This window comes from Schistocerca gregaria, chromosome 6 (assembly GCF_023897955.1).
Source record: "Schistocerca gregaria isolate iqSchGreg1 chromosome 6, iqSchGreg1.2, whole genome shotgun sequence".
In the NCBI taxonomy this organism is placed as follows: Eukaryota; Metazoa; Arthropoda; class Insecta; order Orthoptera; family Acrididae; genus Schistocerca; species Schistocerca gregaria.
In genome coordinates, this window is record NC_064925.1 from 172,437,490 (window position 1) to 172,460,635 (window position 23,146).

Sequence of the window (23,146 nt, forward strand, 5' to 3'; positions counted from 1 at the left end):
CAGGTTAAGCAATCTTACACTTTTACTTAATGGTTTCTGAACTGTGCTCCATTCTAGGTTTTGAAAGTTAATCAGTTGTGCATCAAGGGCTGATAATCCTTTTATCACACAGATAGCATGTGTTAGTTTTACATACTCTTGCTGTACAAATACATGATCTATTAGAGTGCTACTGTATTGAGCTATACTCTAGGAAAATGGATCACTGATTCTAAGTTACATGTCATTAATAACACTTCTAGTTCACTTTTCTATCAGAATTGCTTAGAAAGTTTACACAGAAATCACTGCAGAATAATAAATTCTTCTTTTTGTCTGACAAACAGCATGTTAGGGAGTCAAACTTTTTTATGAATAATCCCCAACCTCTAGCTGTAGTTCACATTTTCAAAGTGCTGATCAACACAAAACTTTCTTACTTCTGCAGTTTTGTATTTATACCCTTGTTTTGTGCAAATTGCAATTCCTCCTTTATCCATACTAGATATGCAAGTGTAAGATGCTAAATTATATCCATTTATACAGACACTTTCCAGCCACAAGGTTACATGGTGTTCAGACAAACGAAGTATATCAGTCTCATTCTTATTTTTAAATCGTTTAAATACACTAACAGATCATCTACTTTTTTATTTTCTCAATGTTTTGATGAGGTAAGTTGATACTTCCCTTAGCTTTACCCCTACTTACTGTACATGAAGCTTCTTTAATTCTATTTTTCATGATTGTTGTCTCTCTGGACTTTGGCTTTAACGTCAACAACCTGTCTGCCTGGTCCCATTAACCACAGGGATCATCCCTTGTGTGACTGTGGCTCCTTTACTGTACCTGCTAATAGAGAAGTTAACTTATCTTTCCCCTTCCTACTTGAGTGAAGGCCATGTGTCGGGTAACCCCACCTACTAGTAGCATCAACTGGAACAACACTTTGTAAGGTCCGTGTTAACATGACTTACAGAGGTGTTAACCCAGGGTCAAAGCGCTGAAAGACCTCCACAAATCCCACCTTTGTGTGCCTTGTTACTGCTCCTATTTTATCCAGGTCACTCCTAATACTATATCTCGGATTCATAGCCAGGCTGTTTCCTGCTCCCCCAACTATAATAATAGTCAGATCTTCCTTCTGAAAGTCCCTGCCTAGCTGACCTAAGTTTTTTGTCACCTGGCTAGGCTAGCACTTGTTTTCACAAAACCTGTGACCTGGTACAATGGACCTAATTACTCCTGAGGCTGCTGGCCTACACTCCTTCGAAGACTGCTATCCCTCTTTTCGTATTCTGATTTGATCCTGGTCTGTCTTTTTTCTTTCAGCTAATAGTCTGCTTCAATTTACATTCAACTACCTCTGGATGAGTATTACAGTGATCTGCCTGGTTGTTCACCTCGACACACCACAAATGAGTGATTTGACAAGCAATTTCTGTCCTTATTAAGAGCGTTCCCTATTGAGAAGTGCTGCTATGGAAAATGGGTTGCTATGCTTCGCAGCAGCTGCAGATGATTTCTGTATCCCATGAATATGTGCAAAACATGAATTTAAAATAAATGAGAATCATAATTCAGTAAACTTCTTTGAAACGCTTTGCTTAGGAAGTGGAGGTTACTTTACAGAATACATTCCAGATGGGTGCCAGATGGGTTGTGTATGTATTTCCAGTGTTCCAATACAATCCATTTTACATTTATTAGTTCTCAATTCCTCTTTATCCATTAATTGTATAGTTTAACTGCATGTATTTATGCCGTTCACTCGGTGTGTCTATAGATTCGCCAATAGCAGCAATGTTGTTTGCTATAACTCTTGTCATAAATTGTATCAATTAGAATCAAATTATATGAAATGACAAGAGGCCTGAGTACCACTATATAGTAGATTTGCCCTGAACATTTAAATGAAGATGTCCTCTTAACATTACAGTAGGTATGCAAGTTATTCTGTTTAGAAGTTAAAAACTTTAATAATGTGTATAATCATTTCATAAACAACCGAAATTCTTACGATGGGGCCTACTGTATTGCAAATACTATTATAAACTTCCCATCAATATCTACTTCTATAGCACAGTCTTCACAAATGAGAATCAATGAAAAATTGGAGTGTATATTTTGTAGTACTTTTAATATAAATGGCAACTCCAGTTTCCACTTAACTTCTCAGGGTAGTCCATGGTCCTTGGATAACTATAAATTCTAATGTAAATTTCTTACTTATAGTGGGCAAAGTGTAACGAAACAAAACCACACTTGACAAATAAATAAACGAGTTACTGCCATATTGCCACTTATCATTCCTAACCAGCCAGGCAGGTTCTCACTTTCAGAGAGGGGAAACACAGCAATAGTTTCCAGGTTTCTGTAAATGAACCAGCTGAACATATAAAGTCGTTCTGCTTTAACTTGTCTATCAGGCTGGCTGCCACTGTCACGACGGTATTTTGACATCAGAGACCTCTGTCGATGCCTTCGAGAAAGCCAAAGTATATATTTGAAATTTGCACATCTATGGCATTTTCTATTTAAGGTCGCTTCCACCAGCCACCGCGCCAAGAGTCAACTTAGTTTGCCTGAACAGTACCACTCTTGATGTATATACAAATAATGGCACATTGTTGCTGCTTGAGCAGAGGAGGCGTTCGCATCATTGGTGCTGCTTGACACATGAGCTTTGCCATGAGATTCGACGCTTTGCTTGACCTGTGGCATAACACAAGGCTAATTGTCATGCATTGTCATTATGACACAGAAAAACTGTCGTGTTCGCACACCGCAGTATGGGCAGAAACGTCCAGAAATACAAAACAGGCGCTGATAAGAAACTTTAGACACTGCAACCCCCAAGGAATGCGGAATGAAAGCATGAAGATGCTCTAGTACCTGTCCCCTCTCTGCACCTTCAGTGGAGCAGAGGGCCGTGGACAGAGCTGTATGATGTTATAGCTGACTGTTGCAGAGAAGAAGTTGGCATAGAGTCTCTCAACTCAGACGCCATCGTCTAGCTGCAGGCAGTGAATGTGGTAAACCTCCGTGCACTCGAATGCTTTGGCCACCCACGTCGTTGATCCACCTACCACGAGAAGACGACCAAGACTCTCTTCTGGGGGCTGCCTTGAATCTGCGACGAGAAGAAGACCCAAGAGGGGCTGTTATGTGCCTGATTCGGGGGTGCAACTGCAAAGCTGCACAACCTGACGAACAAGAAACGATGGACGTTATACATCATTGCCGTGTGAACTACGGCGGATGGCAGCGACATCTTCAGGCTAAGGAAACTTTTTGGTGGTCGCCAAAGATCTCGCTCTCAGTATGGACCTCAAACCAGTGCTTTAGGTGTCAAGTAGAGGGTCATGTGGCCAAATACTGCTGCAAGTCACCGCTGTATGTCAAGTGCACTGGCGCGCACAACACCAGTGCCTGTGACAGACAAGGAGTCGAGGCACTAACTTGTGCTCACTGTGGAAGGCCACATGTGGCCAACTGGCGTGGCTGCCTGGCCTTTGCCTATGATGACTTCGCTGAACTCAACATACAAACCAAGAAAAAACGACGACGACGCCATAAGTGCAGCCAAATGGCGATGGAGCTGAGAGGCGAGAAGACAGAGTGGGCATGCAACCAGCAGTGGTAATTGCGTTTACAGCTGTCACACGACGTTCGTGTGGACACCATGGGAGGAGGGACTACACTTGCCACTGCTCCCCCAATTGAGCAGCCAGTGAAGAAACACAGCACAACAGATATGCTGAAGAAAAACAGGGATGCTGCATCAACAACACCGAAATCCGTCGACTCTGAGCAGCTCTACTACGATAAGTGGGCTGTTACGGTGATCAAGACGCTGAAGGACATCGGCCACGTCATCTGTACATAGGGGATACTTGGCCGTGGTCTTCGCTGAGACCCTCAGCACGACCAATGGAGAGGGAGTGGTGCCACTACAATCCTGTACATCTTCGGTCGTTTGGCTATGAAGCACATCTACCAGCCACCAATGAATGACCTGGGACTTCCCCCACACCCAGTAACCAGTGACACAGCGTGGCAGGGGCTCTCACACAGCAGCACGCTGTGCTGCCACACAGAATCAGACTGACCTCTTGTGACGAACAGATGGACTTGATACGGTATCCGCTTGCAGGGTACCAGCTATTAATATAACCCATCCTTGAATGACCTGCCACAGGCAGCAAGATATCCACTACAGCTCTTACTATCTGACCCAACTTATACAGAGTTTTTTTCCCTTGGCCTTTGCCTCGGCATTTTTTCCCCTCTGCCCTTCAAAGCGCTACCCTCCGCTCAATTTTCGATCCAGTCTCTCTCCAGATCAGCGCGCGTTAATAATCCAACTTAGCCAGACGTACGCAAACATCGCAGTACCCTCATCCTTTGAAGACCTCATTTAGTGAACACTAACCGCTATGCAGAGATGGCAGTAGACCTTTTGTGTTGGCTGTCATGCTGGTGTGGGCGTGGAGGGTCTCCACAATTTACAGTAAAAAAAACCTCGGTACCGGTTTACTACACGCGCTATCAAAGTTTAAGACTAGGCGCTATGGCTGATGGGAGCAACTGTAAAGGCATTTTCCATTTACAGTCAATCCCATCAGCCACCGCGCCGAGTGTCAACTGTGTTTGCGCGATTAATATTTTATTCCGTATAAAAAGCTACCAGTACTGCACTTCCTACATTTTAAATCAAAATTCTTATTATAAGCCGGATAAATTCTACGAGAATAATTTTTAATTATATTTTTATTTATAGTCTACTTTATATGCACATTTATTAACGTTGCTTATGCAAGCTTTACACTCTTGCAAATGTTTTGTGTTTGGTCGAAAACAATTCGATCCCTTTTCGCTCTTGCCTTTGTTGCTGGACGGCGCTGTCAAATGTCTCAATGAGAGTTTCGCCTTTCATCGAAAGTGCGAGTGCGAACATAGAATAACAGGAATCCGATTCTTTTATGCATGTGTATGGAAATGTGCCAATTGCCTACGGTGTATTAGATGAACCCATACCTAGAACATCGCACCGAAATAATACTTGACACTTGATGTGTTTTCTTACAAAATGACGTAGGATCTGTAAGTCAGCTTAATAAATCTCTGTATCATTCCAAAGCTGTAAAGTCCTTTTCGACTCACTCTGTTTCTTGGCACTCGTGTTGTGCAGAATGCGATTGTTTGTACAGTTGAAGCAATTTTCTTTACCCCTTTGAAATCACGTTCATTACGTTGGTGACAGATTGCTGAGGCAGAGGAACCCATGTGGCATGTGTAAACAAGAATGACTATCATAACAATTAAGTGGTGTTCAATGACGTAATACTAGTTGGTACTTCTAACAGAAGTTTGGGGTGCTAAAGTGTGTACATTACTTTCGTGGTATTGAAAATAATTGGTGCGTTTGTTTCATAGTCCGTTTTGATTAAACTATGGCAACTAGTTTTCTGAAATTGCTTAGTTTTGTTTTACGATCTACGAATTTTGCAATGTGGTGTTTAGTGGTAGCATTCTAAGCTTCGTGCCAAGTTAAGTCGTGTGGGGTAAAGTAAATTACAGAAGTTTTTCAGGCATCTTAGGGAGATTAGTGGCTAAAATATGGTTTAATTGTTTTTTTTTTATTTTCCCGTATCGATGATTAAATAGTTAAATTCCTGTGGGAAATTTATTATAAACAGTAACAAGTACTAATCTTGCATCATTTTTTGCTCTGCCAGCACTGCTTCTCTTGACAGAATCTTCTCCATCTGCAGGCGTGGTTGGTCAAAGTAAAGAAATAATTTAGGAGAGAAAAGACCTGAGATTTTAGTGAATATTATTAAATTTTATACATCAAAACTAAATCTTTGTTAGGACCTGCAATCATTACGTTTTCTCACTGGTTCAGGCATTTTAATTTGTGTGTCTGCCTATGTAACATTTTGTATGTTAATTAAAATTTAGTAATGAAAAAACACGTAGTTGAGTTTTATTGCTTTTTTTTGTATTTGTGGAGTCTTTCTACCTGCTGTTTTTCTAAAGTTGCAACCACCCAGAGTGCGGTACATCCACACATTGGCTGGCAGTTACGTAAATTTTATTTCTGCAAAATACATGCCATTTGACATTTAACTCAATTCTGATATTAGGTGTGTCCTGATTTTCAGCTGTTAAGAAAATCGGGGAACATCATCACCACACATTTAACATCTGTAAAAGCTATTCAGCAGCTCTGTCAGCAGGATGTTGTTCTTTCAAGTTATTGTTGTTTGATTGTTAAATTTCCTTCATACAGTTTTTTGTGTATCTGTTTTTAACTATATTGGACACCATCTGAAATAGATAAATAAATCCAGCACAAGGATATAGTCAGTTTATGAGTGCAGGAGCTAGTTCATACATGTAGATAATAACTGTGATCAGGAACAACATTGGACGGTAAAGATATTGTTGCTACCGGGAAATAATTTGTTATGAGGAATGTTGTATGAACAAAGGCTCTCACAAAAAACACGCATATTTTGCACTCATGACAGTTACAAAGCTTTCAATTATTGTTCATTTACAATTCGTAAAGTGCATTGGTAACGTCTATTCTTTTGCTGTCTAGAAAATTTTGTGAGATGATGTAATTCTCTGTATCAGAAAATAATTTTCAAATCAATATAGCCTAAGTTATGTAGCCAGAGCCAGATTCCTCTAAAATAGCTTCATGAATTTGGTTCAATTCTATAGGCCCGGCAAGATGGACCAGGTTAAATCTGAATAATTAGGCCTACCTGAAGAATTCAGGTAAGTACACAATACATTTACTTTGGCGATTTTGCTATGTAGACAAAAACATTGAATGTTAAGCACGTCATGTCAAATTATCATTACGAACATTATAGTCTGTCGTGCTTGCCACAATCGTGTTTAGAATGTGTGTGCTGTTAGCAATGCAGCAGCTGTGGCAAAGCATAAAGACCATAACAAGATTTACCTTCTGTCCACTAGAACATATTTCTGGAGCTCTTGACAGGCATGAATACCTGAAACTGGTTACAGCTCTGAAATAAGCATTTTAAAAGTGTGCCCGATTCTGTTACTAAACAGCTGTGAAGATCATGAGAGGTGGTTGTTGTAGTAGTTATTTTAGTCATCCGTAGGATATTGGACATGTCATGATACTACACTTTAAGAGCAATTAAAAAAAAAGTCATATATTCAGACATTTAGATACAGGTCTAGTTTGACAAAGGGGAAGCAGATAATCTTGATGACTTTTATAGTAAAATCCGTCCAGGCTTGTGACTGCAGTAATGTAGGGAAACCAAAACCAAAATTACCAGATGAAAATTGTTTATCCTTAGTGTACAATAAACATTGCAATGAAGTTGTTCATATTCTAAAAGGCTTGCACTACTTTGTTTGTTTATTTCCCACTCCCAGATGCTAAACACACAGTTTCATAATGTATCACTACACAATCAGTTCATATCAAGACTACAGTAACTTTGGTTTTCAGTGGTAAAGAAACAGAAGGAAGATGGCATTTTAATACCTGAAACCACAACGAAAGAGTGTACATATGGGTTGTTGATTAACCCCACAAAGTAGGTTCAACTATATATATAAAGCGCTGGCAGGTCGATAGACACACACAATTCAAGCTTTCGCAACCAGCGGTTGCTTCTTCAGGAGAGAGTCAAGGAGAGAGAAAGACGAAAAGATGTGGGTTTTAATGGAGAGGGTAAGGAGTCATTACAGTCCTGGGAGCGGAAAGACTTAACCTTAGGGAGAAAAAAGGACAGGTGCACACACACACACACACACACACACACACACACACACACACACACACACACACACACACACAAGCAGACTGTCTCTGGTTAACCTGACGAAGTAGCATTGAACACTTTAGTCATTCCAGATCCTTGCTGTATTCTTGGCAATTTGAAACTCGTGGCTGTGCTCTAATAACCTCACTCTCATCATTCCCTTATTCCCAAACTGAGGAACATCTTTAGTTAAAAATAGTAATAATGCTAATTTTTGCTACACAGTGGGGAAAGGTATGGAGGGTGGCTGTGGTACATACTGAGGTGAGGCAGAGCTTTTAGAGCTTTACCCAAGATTAGAGATGTGTAAATTTATCTAAACAGCTTTGTGTAACTACTTAATTTGTGGAACACCTAAAATAAAATAAAATAACAGACACAAGCAGAGAGAGAGAGAGAGAGAGAGAGAGAGAGAGAGAGAGAGAGAGAGTGTGTGTGTGTGTGTGTATGTGTGTGTGTGTGTGTGTGTGTGTGTGTGTGTGTGTACACCTGTCCTTTTTTCCCCCTAAGGGAAGTATTTCCGCTCCCGAGATTGGAATGACTCCTTACCCTCTCCCTTAAAACCCACATCCTTTCGTCTTTCCCTCTCCTTCCCTCATGCCTGAAGAAGCAACCATTGGTTGCGAAAGCTAGTAATTCTGTGTGTGTGTTTGTACGTTTTGTTCATTGTGCCTGTCTGCCGGTGCTTTCCCGCTTGGTAAGTCTTGGAATCTTTGTTTTTAATATATTTTTCCCATGTGGAAGTTTCTTTCTATTTTATTTACATCATCCCTAAATAATATAATTGTTTTGCTTTTATAATGTAGAGGTTCATTACTCACTCAAACTCCTCTCGGAATATTGATAGAATACTGTCTGGTGTCATGCAAATGCAGACAAAGGTTTTTTTTTTTTTTTTTTTTTTTTTTTTTCCAGATGTTGAGAGTGTGAAATGTTTTATACGTTTTTCATGAGTTCACAGAACTGGTACCTTCTTTTATTGATATCTAGTGACCACCACGCCTTTTGGAAGTTCTGAAATAATACGAGCCAGTATTATAGTTTGTAATATGGTTTATGATACTCTTATTTCATCAGCTTTAAGCCAGCATTCTGTAACACATATTAGATGTACATTTTTGAGTTCATTAAAATAGTACAGCTGGATTTCTCAAAGCTTATTTCTTATTGATTGTACATTCTAATAGAAAATACAGAGGGCTGTTAATATTCACTTTACGACTTGCAGGTTTTGGAGCATTCACTGTTTTAATAACGTTTTTGTTACCACTGCACTTTGTGCACATACAACTGTGGATGTTATCTGTTGCCTTAGTAGCTTGTTGGAGAGAGTCACAGTCTAGTTTTGATTATTAACACTCTGCACTTTCCTTTATTAAAAAAAAAGTACAATCTGAAGGCCAACTTAGCATTAACACAGCTGGTCTTGGCTTGTTTAATTTTCCCTTCACTAAAGTTGTACTGCATAAATCAATTTTTTCTAAGATCATTTGAGGTGAAGTCCATGGCATATATGAAATCTTCTTCCAAAGCTATTTGCATCTACATTTGAGGTGAAGTCCATGGCATATATGAAATCTTCTTCCAAAGCTATTTGCATCTACAATTACAATTCTATCATTATTGAATTGTTTGTAGATTTTAAAAAGATAATGATTTATACAGGAAGGAATATCAACAGTGTAATGAAAGACAGATTGCTAATTACCGTAAGGAAGCAAGATATATCAAGTTGTAGACAGGCACAATTTTAGAATGCCAACAGGTGCATCGTCAAGAAGTTGTTGTGGAGGGAAGTGGGGAAAGGAGGAGTGAAAAAGGAGAGGAATGGGGAAAGATGAGTGGGTGCATTGGCAGAGTTTGGGAGACAAGAATTAAGAGGAGATTATAGGAGAGAGGTGCTGGCAACTGTTGGGTGGAGAGTGTGGGGACAGCATGTTAGGGTAGGTTGAGGCCGGGACAGTTATGCGAGCGGAGAATGTTGTGGTGTGAGGATAACTCCCATCTGTACAGTGGAGGGAAGGATTAATATGTCTTGGGTAGTGAAGCAGCCATTGAAATCAAGTGTGTTACGTGTAGTTGTGTGCTGTGCCAGAGGGTGGTGTACTTTGCCCTTGGATGTAGTTTGGTGGTGGCCATTCATCTGGTGGACAGCTGGTTGGTAGTCACACTAATGTAAAAAACTGTGCAATGATTGTCAGCATTCTTCTGTAGCACCACATTTCGAAAGCTTCTATTCTCTTCTTGTCCAAACTAGTTATCGTCCATAGAAATGCTTTCCTTGCCATTGCCAGTTTACATTTTATATCCTCTCTACTTCGACCATCATCAGTTAGTTTGCTCCCCAAATAGCAAAACTCCTTTACTACTTTAAGTGTGTCATTTCCTAATCTAATTCCCTCAGCGTCACCCTACTTAATTCGACTACATTCCATTATCCTCGTTTTGTTTTTGTTGATGTTCATCTTATAGCTTCCTTTCAAGACACTATCCATTCCGTTCAACTGCTCTTCCAAGTCCTTTGCTGTCTCTGACAGAATTACAATGTCATTGGCAAACCTCAAAGTTTTTATTTCTTCTCCATGTATTTTAATACCTGTTTTTTATCCCTGCCACCTTCAGAATTTGAAAGAGAGTATTCCAGTCAACATTGTCAGAAGCTTTCTCTAAGTCTACAAATGATAAAAACATAGGTTTGCCTTTCCGTACTCTCACTTCTAAGATAAGTCATAGGGTCAGTATTGCCTCACGTGTTCCAATATTTCTACGGAATCCAAACTGATCTTCCCTGAGGTTGGCTTCTACTAGTTTTTCCATTCGTCTGTAAAGAATTTGCGTTAGTATTTTGCAGCCGTGATTATTAAACTGATAGTTCGGTAATTTTCATATCTGTCAACACATGCTTTCTTTGGGAATGGAATTATTATATTCTTCTTGAAGTCTGAGGGTATTTTGCCTGTCTCATATGTCTTGCTCACCAGATGGTAGAGTTTTGCCAGGACTGGCTCTCCCAAGGCTGTCATTAGTTCTAATGGAATGTTGTCTTCTCCCGGGGCCTTGTTTCGACTCAGGTCTTTCAGTGCTCTGTCAAACTCTTCACGCAGTATCATATCTCCCATTTCATATCCATCTACATCCTCTTCTATTTCCATAATATTGTCCTCAAATACATCGCCCTTGTATAGACCCTCTATATACTCCTTCCACCTTTCTGCTTTCCCTTCTTTGCTTAGAACTGGGTTTCCATCTGAGCTTTTGATATTCATACAAGTGGTTCTCTTATCTCCAAAGGTCTCTTTAATTTTCCTGTTGGCAGTATCTATCTTACCCTGGTGAGACAAGCCTCTACATCCTTACATTTGTCCTCTAGCCATCCCTGTTTAGCCATTTTGCACTTCCTGTCGATCTCATTTTTGAGACGTTTGTATTGCTTTTTGACTGCTTCATTTACTGCATTTTTATATTTTCTCCTTTCATTAATTAAGTTCAATATTCCTTCTGTTACCCAAGGATTTCTACCAGCCCCATCTTTTTACCTACTTGATCCTCTGCTGCCTTCACTACTTCATCCCTCAAAGCTACCCATTCTTCTTCTACTCTATTTCTTTCCCCCATTCCTGTCAGTTGTTCCCTTATGCTTTTGAAACTCTGTACAATCTCTGGTTCTTTCAGTTTATCCAGGTCCCATCTCCTTAAATTCCCACCTTTTTGCAGCTTCTTCAGTTTTAATCTACAGTTCATAACCAATAGATCGTGGTCAGAGTCCACATCTGCCCCTGGAAATGTCTTACAATTTAAAACCTGGTTCCTAAATCTCTGTCTTACCATTATATAATCTATCTGAAACCTGTCAGTATCTTCAGCTATGATTAAGTTGTGCTCTTTGCAAAATTCTGACAGGTGGCTTCCTCTTTCATTTCTCCCCCCCCCCCCCCCCCCCCCAATCCATATTCACCTACTATGTTTCCTTCTCTCCCTTTTCCTACTACCGAATTCCAGTCTCCCATGACTATTAAATTCTCGTCTCCCTTCACTATCTGAATAATTTCTTTTATTTCATCATACATGTCTTCAATTTCTTCGTCATCTGGAGAGCTAGTTGGCATGTAAATGTGTACTACTGTGGTAGGCCTGGGCTTCGTATCTATCTTGGCCACAATAATGTGTTCACTATGTTGTTTGTAGTAGCTTACCCACATTCCTATTTTCCTATTCATTATTAAACCTACTCCTGCATTACCCTTATTTGATTTTGTATTTATAACCCTGTATTCGCCTGACCAAAAGTCTTGTCTGACTTATCTTAAAAAATAGATTAAGGAAAGGCAAACCTACGTTTCTAGCATTTGTAGACTTAAAGAAAGCTTTTGACAATGTTGACTGGAATACTCTCTGTCAGAGACAGCAAAGGACCTGGAAGAGCAGCTGAACGGAATGGACAGTGTCTTGAAAGGGGGATATAAGATGAACATCAACAAAAGCAAAATGAGGATAATGGAATGTAGTCGAATCAAGTCGGGTGATGCTGAGGGAATTAGATTAGGAAATGAGACACATGAAGTAGTAAATGAGTTTTGCTATTTGGGGATCAAAATAACTGATGATTATCGAAGTAGATAGGATATAAAATGTAGACTGGCAATGCCAAGGAAAGTGTTTTTGAAGAAGAGAAATTTGTTAACATCGAGTATAGATTTAAATGTCAGGATGTTGCTTCTGAAAGTATTTGTATGAAATGTAGCCATGTATGGAAGTGAAATGTGGACGATAAATAGTTTAGACAAGAAGAGAATAAGATTAGTTGGGTAGATCACATAACTAATGAGGAGATATTGAATAGAATTGGAGAGAAGATAAATTTGTGGCATAACGTGACTAGAAGAAGGGATCGGTTGGTAGGACATGTTCTGATGCATCAAGGGATCACCAATTTAGTATTGGAGGGCAGCATGAAGGGTAAAAATTGTAGAGGGAGACCAAGAAATGAATACACTAAGCAGATTCAGAAGGATGTAGGTTGCAGTAAGTACTGGGAGATGAAGAAGCTTGCACAGGATAGAGTAGCATGGAGAGCTGCATCAAACCAGTCTCTGGACTGAAGACCACACAACGACACTATCAATTCCATAAAACTAAAGTTTATTTGTGAGAATATTGTAATTTACACAGCCAAATGCATCAGATAATTCACAAAAAAATACCAGCTGTTACTATTTTGTAATTTCTTGTTTGTAAAATGTAAATGGCATTGTGAGTTAAGCAACTCTTCTTAAATCCTAACTGTAATTTATTGAGGATACTATTGTTGCTTGTTCTAACTGGAAAAATACCCCGAGTTAGTGATGAGTTATATGTTTTTTAAGAAACAGCAGCACTTATTAAATCAGAACAGATCTTTTTAGTATTCTCTTGAAATCACCATAAAGATGAGCTTTTATTTTTGATAGAATATCTAATTTTCTTAACCCATTAAGCACTGTGTGATTAATTTTTGAAATCTGAAATTTTTATTCATTCTTTCCAATGTCTACACTGTATGAATCACAGTACGTACAAAATAACCTAAGAATATTTGTACATACTCATATTGCAGCCATCCTCTAAATAGGACAATTGGATCTAAGAGTAGCGATGTAGCATACTGAACTGTATTGAAGTCTGAACTGTTTGTTATGATACGGCACAAAACACCTTATACTAAATGTCAGATTGCATTTAACACATTATGTTTTTGGTTTCCATTGCGTTCAACTCTTATACATCTTCTTTGTGTGTTTTTTTGATTAATTTTGTGACCAATTCCATCAGATCTGATGTCCATTATCACTCTCAACTAACTACTTGGAGATTCCAATGGATGTCCAAATTTTTTCCTTCCAATATCCAGTTTCAGGTATTTAACTGCTATAACAAGTCTAAAAAACAGTAAATTCAGTGCATTTTTCCCATGTAGTGGTCTCTAGAGGAGCCAGAAATTTAACCGGGTCATTTCCAGCATATGTGTAAATAGTACCCAAGACTGTTTTCCTCTCTAATTTCTGTATATTCCCATCCTCTGATTTCTGTATATTCCCTCTGGGTAATGGGAATCAGGCATGGTGGTAAACTCCTACATTGTATGCATTATACAACTTCAAAGCAGTAGTTGTTCTGGCTTTTCTCCTTTTTACTTGCCTACTGTACCTGGTACCTACTCGCAGATGTCCAACTCTGTCAAAATTTGTATCAATTATAGCACACTTGTCATGCATCTAACGAATAAGACATCATCATTCCTGTCAAACTGATAGTCATATTCACTTTGAGCTGTCTTTTCCAGTTCCTTGATACCGTGGAAAGGACAGTCACCAACTCAATTCTCTGTAACAGTCCCATTTGCATGATAATGCAGATTTCTGAACTAAATCAGAAGATATTTACTGTTGACGAAATTATCGAAGTACACACATTGGTTATTTGGCTTTTGAATTCCATCCAGCATGTTTAGGACTACTCTCCATTCCAACAGTAGGTCATCCCTTACAGTATGTGCTGAATCTGTTCCACACTACAAATAAAATTTGAAACAGTACCCTCTTGCTCCACAAAGAGGCCACAACTTATAGCCAAATCCAATAGGTGTTCCATGGATAAACAGTTTCAAACCAAATTGTCTGTAATATCTGACTCTCATTTCATCACAATTCAGTACTCCTTGGCACCTCAGAAACTTCTACAGTTCCAACAGCATCATTGGGACACTCTTCTTCATCAGCCAAACAGTGTACTTCAGGTGGGCATGCGGTTATATCAGTAAGGTCCTGATCATCCAATCGTTATAGAGTGCATCACTGTTTACTATTTCTTCTTCATTGGGATATTGATATCATCTGAAGGCCATGATAACATAAATGAAATAATTTTTGTGAAATGAAATTATAACAAATTTGCACTAACTTAGGAAAAGGTATGTGTAAATTCCTCGGTCCATCTGGATCTCTATTATTTACTGAAAGACAACATATTTATAATTTGTAAATAATAGCTAAACCTATATAATCCACTTTAAATCCCCTTATTCAAAGACAAATCACTAATAATCTCTGCGGAAAGGGAGTTATATCCCTACGGTTGCTAGGATGTAAGCAACCCTCTTTAGATAATACAAATGGTTTCTTGGCCATTTTACTATCTAAGTTTCTTCAAAAACTATATATATATATATATATATATATATATATATATATATATATATATATATATATATATATATTAAAAACAAAGATTCCAAGACTTACCAAGCGGGAAAGCGCCGGCAGACAGGCACATGAACAAAACACACAAACACACACACAGAATTACGAGCTTTCGCAACTGGCAGTTGCTTCGTCAGGAAAGAGGGAAGGAGAGGGAAAAATGAAAGGATGTGGGTTTTAAGGTAGAGGGTAAGGAGTCATTCCAATCCCGGGAGCGGAAAGACTTCCCTTAGGGGAAAAAAAGGACAGGTGTACACTCGCGCACACACACACACACACATATCCATCCGCACATACACAGACACAAGCAGACATATTGAATATGTCTGCTTGTGTCTGTGTATGTGCGGATGGATATGTGTGTGTGTGTGTGTGTGTGTGTGTGTGTGTGTGTGCGCGAGTGTACACCTGTCCTTTTTTTCCCCTAAGGGAAGTCTTTCCGCTCCCGGGATTGGAATGACTCCTTACCCTCTACCTTAAAACCCACGTCCTTTCATTTTTCCCTCTCCTTCCCTCTTTCCTGACGAAGCAACTGCCAGTTGCGAAAGCTCGTAATTCTGTGTGTGTGTTTGTGTGTTTTGTTCATGTGCCTGTCTGCCGGCGCTTTCCCGCTTGGTAAGTCTTGGAATCTTTGTTTTTAATATATTTTTCCCATGTGGAAGTTTCTTTCTGTTTTATATATATATATATATATATATATATATATATATATATATATATAAAACTGGGTATGGGCACACAATCAATAATGTAAATACTTGTAATAATGAAAAATGTGTCCCTCGGTATTCAATAAGTAATTAAGGGTAGAATTTATTGTTTTTAATTTTCAGTAAGCATAAATTCATTTTAAAAAGCATCAATAAATGAGGTAGAGTGCTAATAATGAGAAAATAATAATTACAGAATCATAAAATAAATGTGTGTACTTTCCTCTAAATAGGATGCTGGGACATAGAGGTTTAATTTCAGAAGTGAATTAGACATCCATATGACCGAATTTTCTATATATAAAGTTTTTTCAATATATTGCTTTGATTTTTCTCTTGCAGTGCTTGTCCCTAAACTTTCTGCTATGTTTAAGAAATGAATATTAAACCTACATGATACCTAAGACTGATTATTTATAACACTTCCATATAAATCAGTTGTGATGTTACCCTGTTCTGTGGCCTGTTGTCCCCTCTTTTGTTTCACTAGACTTAAGGATGATGTCAGAATTACTGAGTTCTGACATAATGTGCATGTTTTTTGATTTTTTAATAACTTTTGTTAGAAATTTTGAGCAGTTTTTATAATGTGCAACTACTGCAGTATGTTAACTTTTTCTTGCCAACAAATAAATTTCCCTTTTCCTTTCACAAGATGCTTAATCCCTCTAGTGAGATATGTTCCTTTACATGGACATTTGATGTTCTTTCTGATTACTTTATGATAGAAGCTCTTTTCAAATAATGATATGAATTAATCATGTATTGATGAAATTTTACATCAACATTTGGTTCACTGTAAATTTTATTTGCAGTTCATCTCTTGTGAACTGTTCTTTAAAAAATTGTTGTGGAGGAGTCATTAATTGGTTTAACTGATTTCCAGTGAGGAGAATATACTACAAGCCACTCTCCTATTTATCTGCATTAACTGTGCAACATGATCAGAGAAAGTACTTTTTACTGAGCCTATAGTTATTTTCTTGCTTTGCGCTTCATCAAAGGAAAAAAAAAAATATATATTGGAGTCAGCTATCTGCAAAATCGAGAATTGCAATATCCTATTGTCAGCTTTGACCCATAATGTCATCAAGATGGTGGACATTCATATTTAAAGCATATACAAAATGTCACTCTTTACACATGTGAACAGACTCAAATAATACGAGAAGTATTTAATTGCAGTAACATAATAAAACTGGTGGGGCAGTTGCGAGAATTAGGTGATTTTCAATGGGGACGAACTAATTGTATGCCAGTCCTAATAGTGAAGACATACCAAAACAAATATTAACACAAATATCAAGTGAATGAAACACTCGGCAATCAACCAAACAACAATTAAAGAAAACCTAGAAGAACGTGCTGTCATAAATTTCCCTTGACCTATAGAACTTGAACAAAGTCCATGCTACCATGAACCCAAAATAGTTCCAAAACTCAACACCAGAAATTTCACTTGACCTATGTAGCTCCAGTGAAATCCATTATAACACAGAACCACACGCAACTTGACAAATCAGGTCTCCAACACTTCACTGGATGTATAGAGCTGAAATGAATTCTACACTAACCAAAAAGAAAAAAAATTCGAAATGCTAACCCCTTCAATGTTGGTAAAACAGACTTCATAAGCCAATATAATTTTCAGTAATTAGCAACACAACCCAAAAATTCATAAAAAATTGCATTAACACCTATTTTGATTTACATGGAACACACAATTATGTACATAAAAAACACACACACACACACACACACACACACACACACACACACACACACACACAAAGAAAGAAAGAAAGAAAGAAAGAAAGAAAGAAAGAATCTTAACCTACCAACAAGTCACTCAACACACAAATTTAGCAATAGCAGAAGTAATATATCATCAGCACAGTCTCTCGAATGACCAGCCAAGAGTTCTCAAACCAGGAATCCCTCCACATAGAATGCTGTGAGTTATCCTGCCTACAGTGCCCCACATGCTGATCTGTGATCTGGGATGCAACAACTTTGGTCAATCTGGTAGCTTCTGTATAATGTAACACTTACATACTGTGCATTAAATTGAATAACTGTTTGAATTTAATTGTGGTTCTACATGCACCCCTACTGTGGTATGCAAGGACCTATTTGCGAACTTCATTGTCATATGCATAACTAACAAAAAATGAAACTAAAATTAAATCTCCAGCCACAAACAACACTTGGTTCTAATAATTTCAAACTCTAAAACTGCCAATACCAAAATAACCCGCTCCAGTATTATTCTTACAAACAGCACTCATGGAGTCGAATAAATCACTAATATCTCCCACAGACAATTTAGAAACATAAACATCCCACACTAGAGAGTGCCACCACATACTGAAACATGCTCTCTTCAAACTAAAATTACTTCTAAATATGCTGTGCCACCATGATGTGCATATTGGAAGACAGTTACATCATGAAACAAAGCAGACGGGTGATACCACAGATTTCAGTTGACCCCTACTGTTTTATCCACCCATATGGGAAAATAAGTTACTGAGCAGAGATTTTAAGATTCAGGTAAAGTTTCCAGATCATTTTTCCTCTCGTAATACTTTACAAATACTACAATGAAGTCATCACATACTATTAACTGCATGTCACTGTCCGACAAGGTAGTATACAGGGTGTTCATTGTAATTGAAGACATTGAAATATCTTGAAAACGATACATTGGATCAAAAAAAGTTGCCCAACAGTACCACACTTGACCTGCCACGCCACCCTGCGCGTGGGTGGCAACTTTGAAATTGTCAGTGGGAACCCCCCCCCCCTGCCACTCCCCCCTTTTTTTGCATGTTTTCATTCTATGGTAAAGCTTACATACATTTTGTATGAAGCAATTTCTTTGTTTTCCACAGGTGGTATTTCCAGAGGTATAGAAATGAGTACACAATCGTAATTTGTGACATGCTGCTCAGTGGCAGGTGACATCCCAACTCCGTCTATGAGGGTGGGACAGTCCAGGATTTCAAAACTTCTAATTGGAAACACCATTTGCAACTTTGTATTCCTGAGACATATCGAACAGGGGACTACCCGACGCGCCACTGTGTCCTCGGTGCAAACTATTCTCTATCATAACAGGCAGCCCACTGCGACCGAGACTCACATATCGTGTAGATGTAGAACAGATAGCAGCTCTAAACAATACAATACTTTTGCAGTGTTTATGCCTGCACCCCTACCTATCATTTGGAGAACAGATGTGCAAGTTGACGATGAATGTTGCAACCACAGAAGAAAAAATTGAAAAGGTCTTGAGTTAAGGAGAATGTAGGAGAAATATTGAGGCTGCTGTTGCATTGTACACAGAGCATTATCTAGAGAAAGTTCACTCTCATTTGTTCTTTTACAAAGTTGTGAACAGCTTTATGTATTATGGCAGCATACAGACCGGCAAAAGGAATCGAAGTAAACATGTTACAGGAGAACCTAAGGAAGTAGCTGTACTTGTGACAGTGCACCACAACCCATGGATAAGTGCCTGGCAAATATACTGTGATTCTAGTATGGCTGTAGGTAGGAATGTCACAGTATTGCCTATGTCATGAGTGTCATCAATACCACGTGTCAGTGCATCAAGAATTTCATGGTACCGGTTTCCATAACCAGGTAGTGTTTTATGAATGGGCATGTCAACAAATGCTAATGATCTCCACGTTCTTTGCCAAGGTACTATTGTCCAATGAGTCTACATTCACAAATTGTGGTAGCATTAATCAGCTTAATATGCATTAGTGGAGTGTAGGCAACTCCCACTGGTTACGGCAAATTGATCAATGTCCTTGTTCAGTTACGTATGGCGTGGCATTATGGGGAACAAACTCATTGGTCCACATTTTATGGACAACATGTTGAATGAATGCAAGTATTGGACATTTTTGGAACAGAAACTTCCTGCACTATTGCCGGATGGTGCCCTGGACATTTGACAATGTACAGGGTGCGTTCCGAAAGTAATGCTTTTTTTTTTTTTTTTTTTTTTTTTTTTTTTTTTTTTTTTAAGTAATTTATTGAACAGATTTGCACAAACACTTAAAATTCTTCAAAGTACTGTCCTTGGGCCTCTACACATTTTTTCCAGCGACTCTGCCATGACCGGTACGCGCCCTGGAAGGCGTCTTCTGGGACCTCTCACAAGGTCTTCGTCACGGCGGATTGGATCTCGTCTATGGACGAAAAACGGGTTCCTTTCAGGGCTGACTTAATCAAAAACCCAGGTTTCATCACCAGTGATGACGTTGTCCAAATAATCAGGTTCAATTTCAACACGTTGCAAAAGTTCACTTGAAATTTCCGCTCGGTTGGTCTTTTCGTCGTCTGACAACACCTTGGGCACGAGCTTGGCGCACACTTTCCTCATCACTAAATCTTCAGTAACAATGCGAAAAACAACAGTAGACGACAAGTTCAGTTCATTGGCAACCATCCTGATACTCAATCGACGGTCAGAGTCCAACAGTTGTCGCACACGAGCCACATTGTTGTCGGTTTTGCTGGTTGACGGCCGCCCAGAGTGTTGTTCGTCGTGAACCTCTTCCCAGCCTTCCTTAAAGGCCTTTAACCACCTCGAAACTTGAGAGTAGGACAGAGCAGAGTCCCCGTAAGCCTCACGAATCATTTTGTTAGTCTCCTCAAAAGATTTGTTCAGTTTAGCACAAAACTTAATCGTGTAACGTTGCTCGATCGTCGATTCCATTTTTTCCGTGACACGGTCGGCGCGCAGAGGTTTACAGTAACAGACGTCCTGCCGCTTCCACAGCTCGGAGAGCACTGAAACCGGTTTCGCGGCAAAGCTTAGCGTCCCCCCCACCTACTCCATGTGGCTCGCTCCCACTCCGACTACTAGGAGCGGCGCGGGAAATTCAATTGCATTACTTTCGGAACGTACCCTGTATGTGGTTTCAGTATGATGGTTGCCCAGCATGTAACACAAATGAAGCATGGGAGGTATTAGACCACATTTACATTGTTTGATGGATCAGCAGAGGTAGCCCTATTAATTGGCTTGCTAGGTTGCCAGATTTGATGTCGCCAGATTTCCTTCTGTGGGGATATTTAAAAGATAAGGTGTACCAGCAAGTGCCAAAAGGCTGTGAAAGTATACTTGACCGCATGAGAAATGCCTGTGCTGATATTCCTGCAGATGAGCTTTTGTCCTGTGTACTGTCATTTGAAAAGCGGACCACTAAGTGTACTAGAGTTGGCGGTGCTATATTTGAGCACTTACTTTAATTGGAAAAGTAGAGTAGGATGTGCCTCGAACCACAGCCACAGTGGTGGGCTGAGTAGTGTCCTGTTTGATATGTTGGAGAAATACGATGTTGTGGATGGGGTTTCCAATTAGAAGTTATAAAATCCTGGCCTTTCTCACTCTTGACGCACGGTGGTGGGGTCCTATATGCCATTTGATATTCAAGGGCCGTTGAGTAGGTGTCATAAATTACTATTGTATACCCACTGTATTACTCCAATTAAAGCTCCGCCTGTGGCAAAATGAAGAAAATGCTTCAGACAAAACGTATGTGGATTTTGACGTAGAATTAATCGACAGTAAAAATCGGGGCTTCCAATTGAAGACTTCAAAGTTATCCCCCACCACCCACACTCAGGGTGGGGTGTGGGATTGAGTGTGATGTCATTGGATGTCCCCCTCCGAGACGAACAAATAGGAATTACAACTTTTTAATCCAACATGTAGTTTTACAGCAATTTAAGTGTCTTCAGTCACAACAAACATCCTGTGTAAAGGAACCCGTACGGCTCAAAAAAAGTTAAAAATTTCCAGTGGGGATGTATTTGTAGGTATAGTTAAAAGGAAGCCCTCTTTCAGTATTAACTCACACGCAAACACTGGTGCTGATGGTAATGTTGGTGTGGGCACAGTTTGTAACAACACTGACTGTGTCTCGGATGAGAACCAAGGAGTACTGGCAGTCTGTGGGGATGGCCTGAAAACATGGCTGCCAAAAGAGATGGGACTGTAAGTTCGTTGCGCTGGCTCTAAGAATGGAGTTGACTCCTGTATATGTTGTGGTCACAACTGGTTTCCATGATGGATCGGGTGCTCTGCCTGATCACAACAAGGGACATTTGACACCCTTGTGCCCGAGAATAATGTCTGACATCAAACACAGCTTCTGGCTGAAAATGTAAACCCACTTGGCTGCACCCTGCTGGTAGTTAGATGGGTAACTAGGTTTTGTATTCCATGAAACAAGCTGCAGCAAATCCAGGAACACATACAGCCTGCGCCCATGCAGTACTTCAGGAAGGCTTCATCCGTTGACTAGGGTGGTGCAATAGGTAGCGAGAAACACTGGTGAAGCCTCGTTAGTGGCTGCTGATGCCGGTGTCTTCCCCAATTGTGACTTGAGGGCCTGACCATGTGCTCTTCTTCAGAGTTTGACGCTGAGTAGAAAGGGGCAGTGGTGAGACGCTGCATGCCATTGTTTTGGCAGAATGCCTCAGATTCTGCTGAAACAAAGTGATGTCCCTTGTCAGATATTAAGGTGTGCCAGGCCGCTTCTGTGGTGAAAATGATAGCTTTCCCAGTTACGCCATCTATCCCAGATTACTAAATGTGGTGCCTAGCTAAGGCTTTCATCCTCGCCATCACCCAACAGGAAGTATGTAGCATCTGAACGGTGCAGCCACGGAGTGGAGGTGGAACAATCAAGCAACATTCAGCATCCTCTGTATACCATAATACTGTTCTCTGAACAACATTCATCCTATGTTTCAAAGCAAAGTAATTGTCTAACTCTTGGTCTGATCCACCTGGGAGACACTCTGGTCAATCACTTGACTCTGCTGATATGACTCTCGTATTGGTATGTTCCAAAAGGTTTATTTAGTACCAGGACTTTGTACATGTCTGTTGTAACTGTAAGTTTACATCCTTCAAACCAGTGTTGTAATGACCCCCAATTCCTGTAACTTGTTTAACTCATTCTTCACTGCATCATGTGTTGTGAATGGAACCAGCCATATGCGACAAAATATAGTCACAGTGGACTGCTTGAATGAAATATGCACTTCAAACTCTTTGGCCCAACTCTACAATGGTTGGAATGACTGCTTATAGTTCCCTAACAACAATCCAGGAATGGTACCAAAGTGAATACCAGATTCAACTCATCCAGTACTTGGAAAACAAATGCTGCAAATGCATCTAAGCCAAAAATATTTACAGCTTTGGCAAGCTTATGACCAACAAAATGATTTGCCCATGCAGTCATTTGCCCTTGCAAAGGGACTTTTTGCCAGATATATGCAATAACCTACTGCTGCAATGGCTGCAGACAGAAAGTTCAAATACTGGTAGGATTCCTAATTAATCTGAGAAACTACAGTGCCC

The 23,146-nt window shown here is 39.5% G+C and overlaps 1 protein-coding gene across 6 annotated transcripts in view; it reads left to right on the forward strand.

Moving 5' to 3' along the window:
• Window positions 1-4,652: 4,652 nt before the first annotated feature.
• The window catches only part of LOC126278359 (1,5-anhydro-D-fructose reductase-like), a 129,301-nt gene continuing 110,807 nt past the window's right edge, over window positions 4,653-23,146 (forward strand). The window contains exons 1-2 of one of the 6 annotated variants that reach the window (XM_049978420.1): window positions 4,653-4,671; window positions 6,718-6,774. The gene's annotated coding sequence lies outside the window, so the exon portion shown is untranslated. Of the gene's footprint in view, window positions 4,672-4,807; window positions 5,402-6,711; window positions 6,775-23,146 lie in introns of those variants that run through there. The other 5 variants (XM_049978419.1, XM_049978417.1, XM_049978421.1 and 2 more) reach the window with 5 other exon arrangements.